Raw genomic sequence first — 10903 nt, 5'->3', positions numbered from 1 at the left:
AGAAATCTCAAGTGTGGTGGTTACACTAATGTTTATATTTACTAAAACTCACCCAACATTGTACTTTGAAGGGATACATTTCATTATCATAAATTATATTTACACAAGTGCTAAAAATAAGGCATAAGCTAAATGGTGCATAAATTTGGTATTTTTGGAAAACTATAGAGATATACACTTGCCACCTAACGCAGTAGCAAAAGTCCCCCAAATTGAAAATGTTTTCATGAGGAATTAGCTCCCTCACAGATTTCTGTGTGGAATTCAAATTGTCACAGCTTCTGTGGAAGTGAACATGAAGATTTTTAGGAAACTCTCTGTTCATTATGTTTTGATGCAATGATCCCACATACAGAAAATCTGTCCCATAATTATTTAAATTGACAAAAATAAGGATGATTTCTCTCTCCATCTCTCCCTCTATGTCACACTGTCTTTAAAGTAAATAAATAAACCAATAACATTTTAAAAAGAAAATGGAAAAGGAATGTAGCAAAACTGCATATCATGTGTTAATGTGATATATATAAATAAAATTATAGTCACATGAAGGAGAGAATATGTATAGGGACAAAACCAGATAAAAACATTATTTTGGTTTTTCTATGCCAAAATTCTATGGCTTTTTTACATGTCAAATTTCAAATTTCAATGACCTTTATGTCCCTTGCATTTCCAAATATTTTAAATTAATATGAGAGAGATAGAATAAGTCTTCCATCTGCTGATCCAATTCTGAAGTGCTCACAACACTTGGGGCAAGGTAGACTGAAGCCAGGAATCTAGAATTGAATTTAGGTTTCCCATGTGGATGCAGGGACCACATACCTGCTGCCTCCCAGGGTATGCACTGGTCAAAAGTAGAGTTGGAAATAGAGCCTGGACTCAAACCCAGCTACTCTGATATAGAATGTAGTCAACCCAAGTAGTGGTGGGAAGTAACATTGGCACAAGTCCTTGGGTCCCTGCACCCATGTGGGAGACCCAGAAGAAGCTCCAAGCTCTTGGCCAGGAAATGCAAATAAAAACCACAATGAGGTTACACCTTACCAGAGTTAGAATGGCTCTCATACAAAAAAATTATGAAGCAATAAATGCAGGTGAGGATGTAGGGGGAAAAGTTCCTTAGTACACTTTTGGTGGGAATGTAAACTATTGCAACCGTTACTAGAGGCAGTATAGAGATTTCTCTGAAATCTGACAGATCTACAATATGACCTAGCATAACTAGTTTACAAAATCTCACACACTAACATGAAATACAAGAAGTTGTAGCTCATAATGATTATTAATACAGGACTGAGTTTCACCTGAAATATCAAATGAAGCAAAGTTGATTTCTCCAGACTCCTTCACTCTGTATTTTTCTGTAACTTGCTGCTATTCAGGGGTATTAGATTGTGGCCTGTATGCATACTAATTGTATATAATATTTCTTTTTAAAAAAGACATTTATTTGAAAGTCACATTTACACTGAAAGAGGAGAAAAAGAGAGAGAGAGGTCTTCCATCCACTGGTTCACTCCCCAATTGGCCACAATGAACCAGAGCTGTGCCAATCTGAACCCAGGAGCCAGGAGCTTCTTCCAGGTCTCCCATGTGGGTGCAGTGGCCCAAGGACTTGGACCATCTTTCACTGCTTTCCCAGGCCATAGCAGAGAACTGGATCAGAAGTGGAGCAGCTGGGTTTCAAATCAGTGCTCATATGGGGTGCTGGCACTGCAGGTGGTGGCTTTACTCGCTATGCCAGTGCCAGCCCCTATATTTTATAAGAAGTTATTTCAAAAGGTCCGTGGGCAATATACATTATCATTTAATTTTATAACCATGAAATTTTGAGTGCTTTTATATAAAGCTTAAAGAACTAAAAATCATTAGGATTATATAATATATGTATGTTAATTCCACAGAAGAGAAAAATCTACCCAACCTGGATCTCCATATCTGTTCAAGCTGATGTACTAAGGTTTTTAAATTGGTATAATGATTGAAAGTATTAGAGGTTCCTAAAACAAATATACTTATTATTAATCTATTTGATTGTAAGTAGAATATGCAACTTATTTTGTATTCATTTTAAAATAATTGAGGGCCAGCACTGTGGAAATAGTGGGTAAAGCCAGCAACTATGGTGCTGGCATCCCATATGGCCACCAGTTCAAGTCCCAGATGGTCCAAGTATTTGGGATCCTGCACCTATGTGGGCAACCCAGAAGGAGCTCCTGGCTTCTGGATTTGGATCAGCCCAGCCCTGGCCATTGTGGCCATTTGGGATATGAACCAACAAATGGAAGGTCTTTCATCTCTCTCTCTCTCTCTCTCTCTCTCTCTCTCTCTCTCTCTATATATATATATATATATATATATATATATATATTTCTCTATATCTCTATCTCTATAGCTATCTCTATAATTCTTTCAAATAAATTTTAAAAATCTCTATAAAAAGGGTATAAATATTTTCAACTATTTCCTATAATAAAGTACCTTTGAAGAAACTTTGAAGAATTCATTTTAACATTGGATAAAATCACCTATTTTTTCTCTTTTTAAAGATATATTGTACTCATTTGAAAGGCAGATTTGTAAGGATGGAGAAACAGAGTCGAAGAGACTTTCCATCTGCTGCTTTGCTCCCCAGATGGCTGCAATGTCCAGAGCTGGGTAAAACCAAAGCCAGGAGAAAGAAGCTTCATCCTGGCCTTCCATGTGGATGGCAGAGCCCAATCATGTGGGTCATTTCAGCTGCTTTCCCAGGCCATTGGCTGTGAGCTGAATAGGATGTAGAACATCCAGGACTTGAAAAGGTGCTGATAAAGGATGCCAGCATTGCAGGTAGGACATAACCTCCTCAGCCGCATTGATGACCTCCTAAATCACCTATTTCTAAAGAGTTTATTTTTATTTATAATCATTTTATAAAAGACTTATTTGTTTATTACAAAGTCAAAGTTACAGAGAAGAGGGAAAGCCAGATTTTCTATCAGCTGGTTCACTCTCCAAATGGCTACAAAGGCAGGGGTTGGGTTAGGTCAAAGCCGAGAGCTTCTTCCAGGCCTCCCACATGGATGAAGGAGCCCAAGCACTTGGCCAATTCTCTGATGTTTCCCCAGGCTGTTATCAGGGAGCTGGATCAGAAGTGTAGCAGCCAGAACTTGAACTTGCACCCATATAGGATTTCATTCTCACAAATGGTGGCGTAAATGCTAGCCCCTCCAGTGCCATGGCTCAATAAGCTAGTCCTCTGCCTGTGGCACTGGCACACAGGGTTCTAGTCCTGGTTGGGGTGCCGGATTCTGTCCTGGTTGCCCCCTTCCTGTCCAGCTCTCTGCTGTGGCCCAGGAGTGCAGTGGAGGATGGCCCAAGTACTTGGGCCCTGCACCCCATGGGAGACCAGGAGAAGCACCTGGCTCCTGGCTTTGGATCAGCACAGTGCACCGGCCGCAGCAGCCATTGGAGGGTGAACCAATGGCAAAGGAAGACCTTTCTCTCTGTCTCTCTCTCACTGTCCACTCTGCCTGTCCAAAAAAAAATGCTATTCCCTCCTTATATTCTTTATGTAATTACTTTAAAAAGTCTCCTTCTAGACCAGTGTAAGCAAACAATGAAGGATAGAATTAAAAGGGAGAGAATGATCCTGCAGGGGAAGCAGGACACACAGCAGACTCATAGAATGGCAAATGCCCAAAACAGCACTCCTGCCTCAGAATCAACCCTTGGGACATTCGGATCTGGCTAAAAGGTCCATGAGAGTCTCACAGGCATGGAAAGCCATGACACAGTGGCAAAAAAACAATCTAAATGAAAGACCCTGGTGAACAAGACCCCAGCAGAAGGAACAGGCCATCAAGGAGAGAGGCGCCTTTCTCTGAAGGGAGGAAGGAACCTCCACTGTGACACGGCCTTGACTAAACAAGTTCAGAGTCGGTGAACTCAAGGAACTTTCATAGCCTAGACAGCTCATAGCAAGAGTCTCGGGTGATTGATGACGTCATAAATAAGAGTGCCAATTGTTAAATCAACAACGGGAGTCACTGGGTACATGCTCTCCACGTAGGATCTCTGTCCTTAATGTGTTTTACTATGAAACTTAAAAACACTACTAGTTGAACAATACCCTATACCTTGTGCGGTTGTGTGAATGCAGCCTGTTGAAATCCTTGCTTAGTATATATACTAAGTTGATCTTCAGTATATGAAGGTAATTGAAAATGAAACTCGATAAAGGGTGGGATGGGAGAGGGAGAGGGGAGGGCCACGGGAGGGAGGGAGGTTGGGGGAGAAGCCACAACAATACAAAAGTTGCACTTTGTAAATTCACATTTATGAAATAAAAAATTTAAAAAGTCTCCTTCTAAATAAACAAAAGATATCTCTGTTATTTACCAAGGTTATTGTGCAAGTTATTAATTGTCTCTATTTACAAGTCAAGCTAACACCAGGATTTGTTAGAAGAATCTAAATGGGGGCAGTGCTATGATGCAACAGGTTAAAGCCCTAGCCTGCAGCACTGGCATCCCTTATGGGCACCAGTTCGAGTCTTGGCTGCTCCTCTTCTGATCCAGCTCTCTGCTATGGCCTGGGAAAGCAGTGGAAGATGGCCCAAGTTCTTGGGCCCCTGCACTCATATGGGACACCTGGAAGAAGCTCCGGGCTCCTGGCTCCTGGCTCAGATCAGCTCAGCTCTGGCCATTGCAGTTACTGGGGAGAGAACCAGTGGAAAGAAAGTAATCTTCACTCTCTTTCTCTCTCTCTTTTGCTCTGGCTCTACCTCTCTCTGTAACTCTGTCTTTCAAGTAAATAAAATACATCTTTTAAAAAAAAGAAACTTAAATGAGTCATATCCCTTGGACATAAACTCAGCTACATCTACAGTGTCTGTCATCTGTCCATAGTAAAACTCAAGTCTGGTACATATCTCTTTAGGTAGACATTACTGTGTCCTTCTTTTAAGAATCAAGAAGAGAGGCCAGCATTTGGTGCAGATTAAACAGCTGCTCACAATGCTGGCATCCCAGATAACTCAGGTTCAAGTCTCAGTTCTGATCCAGTTCACTACTAATGTGCCTAGGAAAGCAGCAGAACATTGCTGAAGTACTTGGGCACCTCCCACCTATATGGAAGAACCAGTTGGAGTTCAATGCTCCTGGTTTTTGCCTGGCCCAATCCCAGCAATGGTAGTCATTTGGGGAGTGAACCAGCAGGTGGAAGATCTCTCTCTCTCTCTCTCTCTCTCTCTCTCTCTCTCTCTCCCTATCTCCCCCTTTCCCTCCTCTGTAAGTCTGACTTTCAGATAAGTAAATAAATAAATCTTTTTTAAAAATAGAAACAAAGAAAGCAGAATAGATTCAAGAAAAAATGAAACAATTATTTTTTTTCATTTATTAAACTTTTATTTAATGAATATAAATTTCCAAAGTACAGCTTATGGATTACAATGGCTTCCCCCATCCCATAACTTCCCTCCCACCTGCAACCCTCCCCTTTCCCGCTCCCTCTCCCCTTCCATTCACATCAAGATTCATTTTCAATTCTCTTTATATACAGAAGATCATTTTAGTATATATTAAGTAAAGATTTCAATAGTTTGCCCCCATATAGCAACACAAAGTGAAAAAAATACGGTTGGAGTACTAGTTATAGCATTAAATAACAGTGTACAGCACATTAAAGACAGAGATCCTACATAATATTTTTTTAAAATTGATTAATTTTCTATGCCATTTCCAATTTAACACCAGGTTTTTTTTTTTCATTTCCAATTATCTTTATATACAGAAGCTCGATTCAGTATATAATTAGTAAAGATTTCATCAGTTTGCATCCACACAGAAACACAAAGTGTAAAGATACTATGAAACAATTTTTTTAACTTTTATTTAATGAATATAAATTTCCAAAGTACAGCTTATGGGTTACAATGGCTTCCCCCCTCCCATAACTTCCCTCCCACCCGCAACCCTCCCCTTTCCTGCTCCCTTTCCCCTTCCATTCACATAAAGATTCATTTTCAATTCTCTTTATATACAGAAGATCAGTTTAGTACATATTAGGTAAATATTTCAACAGTTTGCCCATATAGCAACATAAAGTGAAAAAACTACCATTCTATACTAACTGATAGAATCAAAAAGGGAGAGAAAGATCCAACATGGGAAGCAGGATACACAGCAGACTCATAGAAACAATTATTTTTAATAAAGAGTCCAGAACTGACTATAAATGTGTTACTACTCTACATTTGTCACTATGATGTGCTGAATAAAAAATAATTAATGTATATTATCATGTACTTATTTGGATGGTTGATTACTGGTCATTAATATTTAATTTTAGAGAAAAAAATTTCAAGTGACAATATTCATCAGTAGAAAAAAGTTGAAACAAAGCACTTTCTTAATCTCACAAAGTCATGTGGCTAGGAGAAGGCATATCTGATTTACTCTAATCAGCCTTCCTAAAATTTACAAATTTTTTTCTGGCAACAGTGAATTTGGCTTGTCATAGAAAGCTCTTTGAAGGCTCTTGTTAAACTTGTTCCTCTTTGAAAAAGTAAATTTTACTGTGTGATACTGCAGGAGGTAAATTTTTGATGTATAGGAAATTTGAAAACCAATTACGCTTAGTCTCTAATTTCTGATTTACTTTATAGAACAGAAATTACACAGATAAATTTCACTTTGTCTAATTTTTTAAAATAGTTACTTATTTATTTGACAAGCAGGCATAGATAGACAAGGGGAGAGACCAAGAGAGAGGTCTTCCATTTGCTAGTTCACTCCCCAAATGGACACAATGGTCAGAGCTGGGCCAATCTAAAGCCAGGAGCTTCTTCACACATGGGTACAGGGGTCCAAGTACTTGCACTGTCTACCACTGCTTCCTCAGGTCATTAGCCCAGAGCTGGATTGGAAGTGGAGCAGCTGAGGTATGAACTGGCACCTGTATGGGATACCAGTGCCACAGGCAGAGGCTTAATGACTATGGCACAGCACCGGCCCCCACTTTACCTAAATTTACAGCAAACCCATGAGTTGCACCAGAATGCAATTTTCTTTTCTTTCTCCTTCCTTTCTTCCTTCCTTCCTTCCTTCCTTCCTTCCTTCCTTCCTTCCTTCCTTCCTTCCACATTGCATCCAAGGACATGGACCAGGGAGAGAGGCTTATGATTACTGTGTGCAAGAACTCTCCTGTTGGGGGTCAAAGCATTTGACAAGGAAGCTCTCCTAGATTAAGTCCGCAAGCGCCTCTCTCAATAACAAGCAAGAGAAGGTGTGCTAACTGGAGAGCATCTTTGGTTTAATTAACTCCAGGAGGTCTGAGTGTTGCTGGGGTCCTTATTGGGATATATCATGGGTCAAAATCATTTGAATGTGACTATTCACCACTAGAGGGCTCTGTAGGGTCAATTACATTTTTACAATCATTGACATCTGATTCCCCACTGTTGTCCCCAGCTGCTCTGCTGGGGAAGAAAATGTGCTCCATTTGTGGGATACTTAAGTCCAGCAGTGGAGGAAGCATAACTGAAAGAGCCCACAGCTGAGGTCAAGGCATAAAGACACTTGCTTCCATGTGAGAATGACTGAGAATACTGTCTTGGTTGGGTAAAAGTCATCATGAAGAGGATCAAGGACCTCTGTGTCTCCAAGTGTATTTCTACCTCCCAGCTGTGAACCCAGAATAGGGCATCCAACAAATAAACAATGATTCCATACTTCCATGTGGTGCTTCTCTGCTTAACATTGCCTGCTGAAATCTTTTTGTTCCTATGTATTTTTACCCAGCATAGTTTGTCTTAATTTTCTCACTTCTGCCTGACAATGTCCAACAATTTGCACACTGTGCTCTTTACCTGCACACCCTGCCAGTACTTTTTCTTGATGTGCATTATAAACCTGATAAATTGCCCTAATGACTTTTATTACTCCATCATTGTAAAAATGCCAGTATTGTGTTCTTTAATAAGTTTGGCATAACACTGAAAGGTGGGAGCATTTTCCATTGAAGCCACTGTATTTTTTCTCACTAGTGTTACCTAGATTAGGAGTAGTGATATCCTCTGATTATACCTTCAATTTGAACTAAATTCTAAAACATGAATAAAATTACTGATAATGAAGATGAAGCTGAAGAGAAGGAAACCAAGATTGGGCACTCTGATGGTGTGAGTGAGCTGTTTATGGGTGATCTGTTCTTTATATAAAACCTACTGCTGCGGGTTTGCCAAGTTACGTACCACTCAATAACCTTCTTTCACGTATCTTTAAGAATTCTGTCCCAAATCTCTTCTCTTAATTTCACTTTCACAGAAAATGAAGTTTTGAATAAACCTGTTAGTTATGGATTTCAATTACTTGCAGAAGTTCTGTCTTGCTAATGTGCCAGTCACTGATGCTAAAAGTTGCTTCTTGTCTTCTCTCTCTCAGCAACAATATTTCATGACCCACATTGCTGCTAGTGATATAGAAACTTATAGTGTTGAAGGTGTAGTCCAAAATGGAGGCTGTAATGATGAAATTCTCTGAGTGCATTATTTTAATATCAGGCATCTTAAATAATCACTTATTACATTTTTGTGTTGCTATTGACTAACAGTATCATGTTATCCTTTGTCTGTTCAGCTGAGCTATACTGCAATCTTCTTTATGGACATGATCATTTCTTTTTACCCAGAGATTAGTATTCATTACACATTTCCTCTGAGTTAGGCCGCTCTCAAGGAATGAGGTTGTGTTGGTTTATAATTTAGTTATAAACTGTGGAATTCTCTGTGTGTTCTCTGTGGAAGTTAAAGTTTAAAAGAGATAATTTATCATAACCACCTCAAAGGTCCTTTGGTACATCTTTCTGAATCACTTAGAGATGAGAACTCCTTTGAAAGAAGAAATGAAGTAGCTGGCACATGGAGCCACTACCTATAATGCAGCATCTCATGTAAGCATTGGATTGAGTCCCAGCTGCTCCATTATGACCCATCTCCCTGTTACTGCATCTATTTGGGGAATGAACTAGCAGATGGAAGATCTCTATCTCTCCCTGCAACCTTCTCTCTCTATCTCTGCCTTTAAAATACTGTAAATCTTATTTTAAAAAAACTTAGGGTCTAGCACTGTGGCATAGTGGGCTAAGCCTCTGCCTGTAGTGCCAGTTCAAGTTCCAGCTGTTCTTCTTCCAATACAGCTCTCTGCTTTGGTATGGGAAAGCAGTCAAAGATGGCCCAAATGCCTGGGCTCCTGTATCCATGTGGGGGAGAAGAGTGAAGCCCCAGGCTTCTAGCTCCTGGCTTCAGATTGACCCAGCTCAATCTGTTGTGGCTATTTAGAAGTAAACCAGTGGATAGATCTTTCTCTATTTCTCCCTGTGTCTGTAACTCTACCTTTCAAATGAAATGATAAAATCTTTTTTATTAAAAAAAAAGTTTAGCCTCACATTTGGAACTTTTAGTAATTTTGGATGGGTTGAGAGGAAATTTGTAAAGTTGGTGGTACAACTGGGAGCCTTCTGAGTCCTAGCATGTAAGAAGAGAATAGCGAGCAGACAGCTGGTAGACAAGACCTAATAGAGTACTACCCATAGCATTGTCTTTTTAAAGACCACAGTAAGTCCTATGGTCCCTGTTCAAAGGTCAGTGGGAAACCATCCACACAGTTGAAAGAGGAGTGTGACTTGATGAGATTTTGGTTTGTAAAATGGCCTTTTAATTAAGTACTAAAGAACATCTCCAGAGAAAACATTGAAGGATACAGTTGAATTGTAAATCTTCATTAATAATAACAAGATTTGAAGAAAGAAATGGCAGCTTTAAGGGAAATGCAGTTCAGGGAAGGGAGATAAGAATTAGTGAATATTTTATCCTAGGATGGTACTTACACCAACTGTACATATTGGGACCCTAATTTGGTGTGTTGAAGAGGATTCCACTAGGATCTGGAATAACTTGAGCATCAGAACACATAATTTCAGACTATAATACCTTTAACAAGATAAGAATCTATGAACTCACAATGATATAGCACATAATGACACAATAACTAAGACAGAAGAGTGAGCCCTTAGCTTTGATGCTAGATCAAAATATAAATGAAGAAACAATATTGGGAATTAAAACACCAGCATTTCATAAAGTGCTGATAATTAAAAATAATGAATATCAAAGGTACTGGATGAAAATTTTATAGGAAATAGGATACTGTCATAATATTAGAATATTTTTAATAAAAGTCCACACATTCCAAAAAGAAATAAAAATGTGTATATAGCACAGTATATGCAAATGCTGTAGTGCAGCAAGTTTTGCCACTGCCTGCCACACCAGCATTCCACCTGAGAGTGATGTTGTGCTGCTTCAAGTCCCAGCTTCTCTGCTTTTGATCAGGCATATTGTGAATGCACCTGGGAAGGCTTCAGAACATGGCCCAAGTCCTTGGGCCCTGCCACCCATGTGGAAGACCAGGAAACATTCATCCTAGCTTCAGCTTGACAAAGAACTTATGCTTGTAACTCTTTTGGAAATGAACCAGCATAGATATATAGAGATAGAAAAGAGAGAGAGAGAAAGAGAGAGAGAGAGATGATAGAGATGATAGAGATAGAGATAGAGATAGAGATGAGAGAGATAGAGATGAGAGAGATATCGAGATCCAGCTCTCTGTTATGGCCTGGGAAAATAGCAGAAGATGGCCCAAGTGCTTGGACCTCTGCACCTGCATGGGAGACCTGGAAGAAACTCCTGGCTTCTGGCTTTGGATTGATACAGCTCTGACTGTTGTAGCCAATTTAGGAGTGAATCAGCAGATGGAAGACCTGTCTCTCTCTCTCTCTCTCTCTTTCTCTCTGCCTTTCTTTCTCACTTTGTGTAACTGACTTTCAAATAAATAAATAAATCATTTTAAAAGATATA

The 10903-nt window shown here is 39.5% G+C and overlaps 1 pseudogene; it reads right to left on the bottom strand.

The window, feature by feature from the left end:
* Positions 1-7377: 7377 nt before the first annotated feature.
* LOC133755158 (BRISC complex subunit Abraxas 2-like) lies at positions 7378-8552 on the bottom strand (annotated as a pseudogene).
* Positions 8553-10903: the final 2351 nt, after the last annotated feature.

Source organism: Lepus europaeus, unplaced genomic scaffold (genome assembly GCF_033115175.1).
Source record: "Lepus europaeus isolate LE1 unplaced genomic scaffold, mLepTim1.pri SCAFFOLD_3_1, whole genome shotgun sequence".
NCBI lineage: Eukaryota > Metazoa > Chordata > Mammalia > Lagomorpha > Leporidae > Lepus > Lepus europaeus.
Note: the sequence above shows the minus strand (reverse complement) of the source record. Positions and strands in the feature narration are given on the sequence as shown.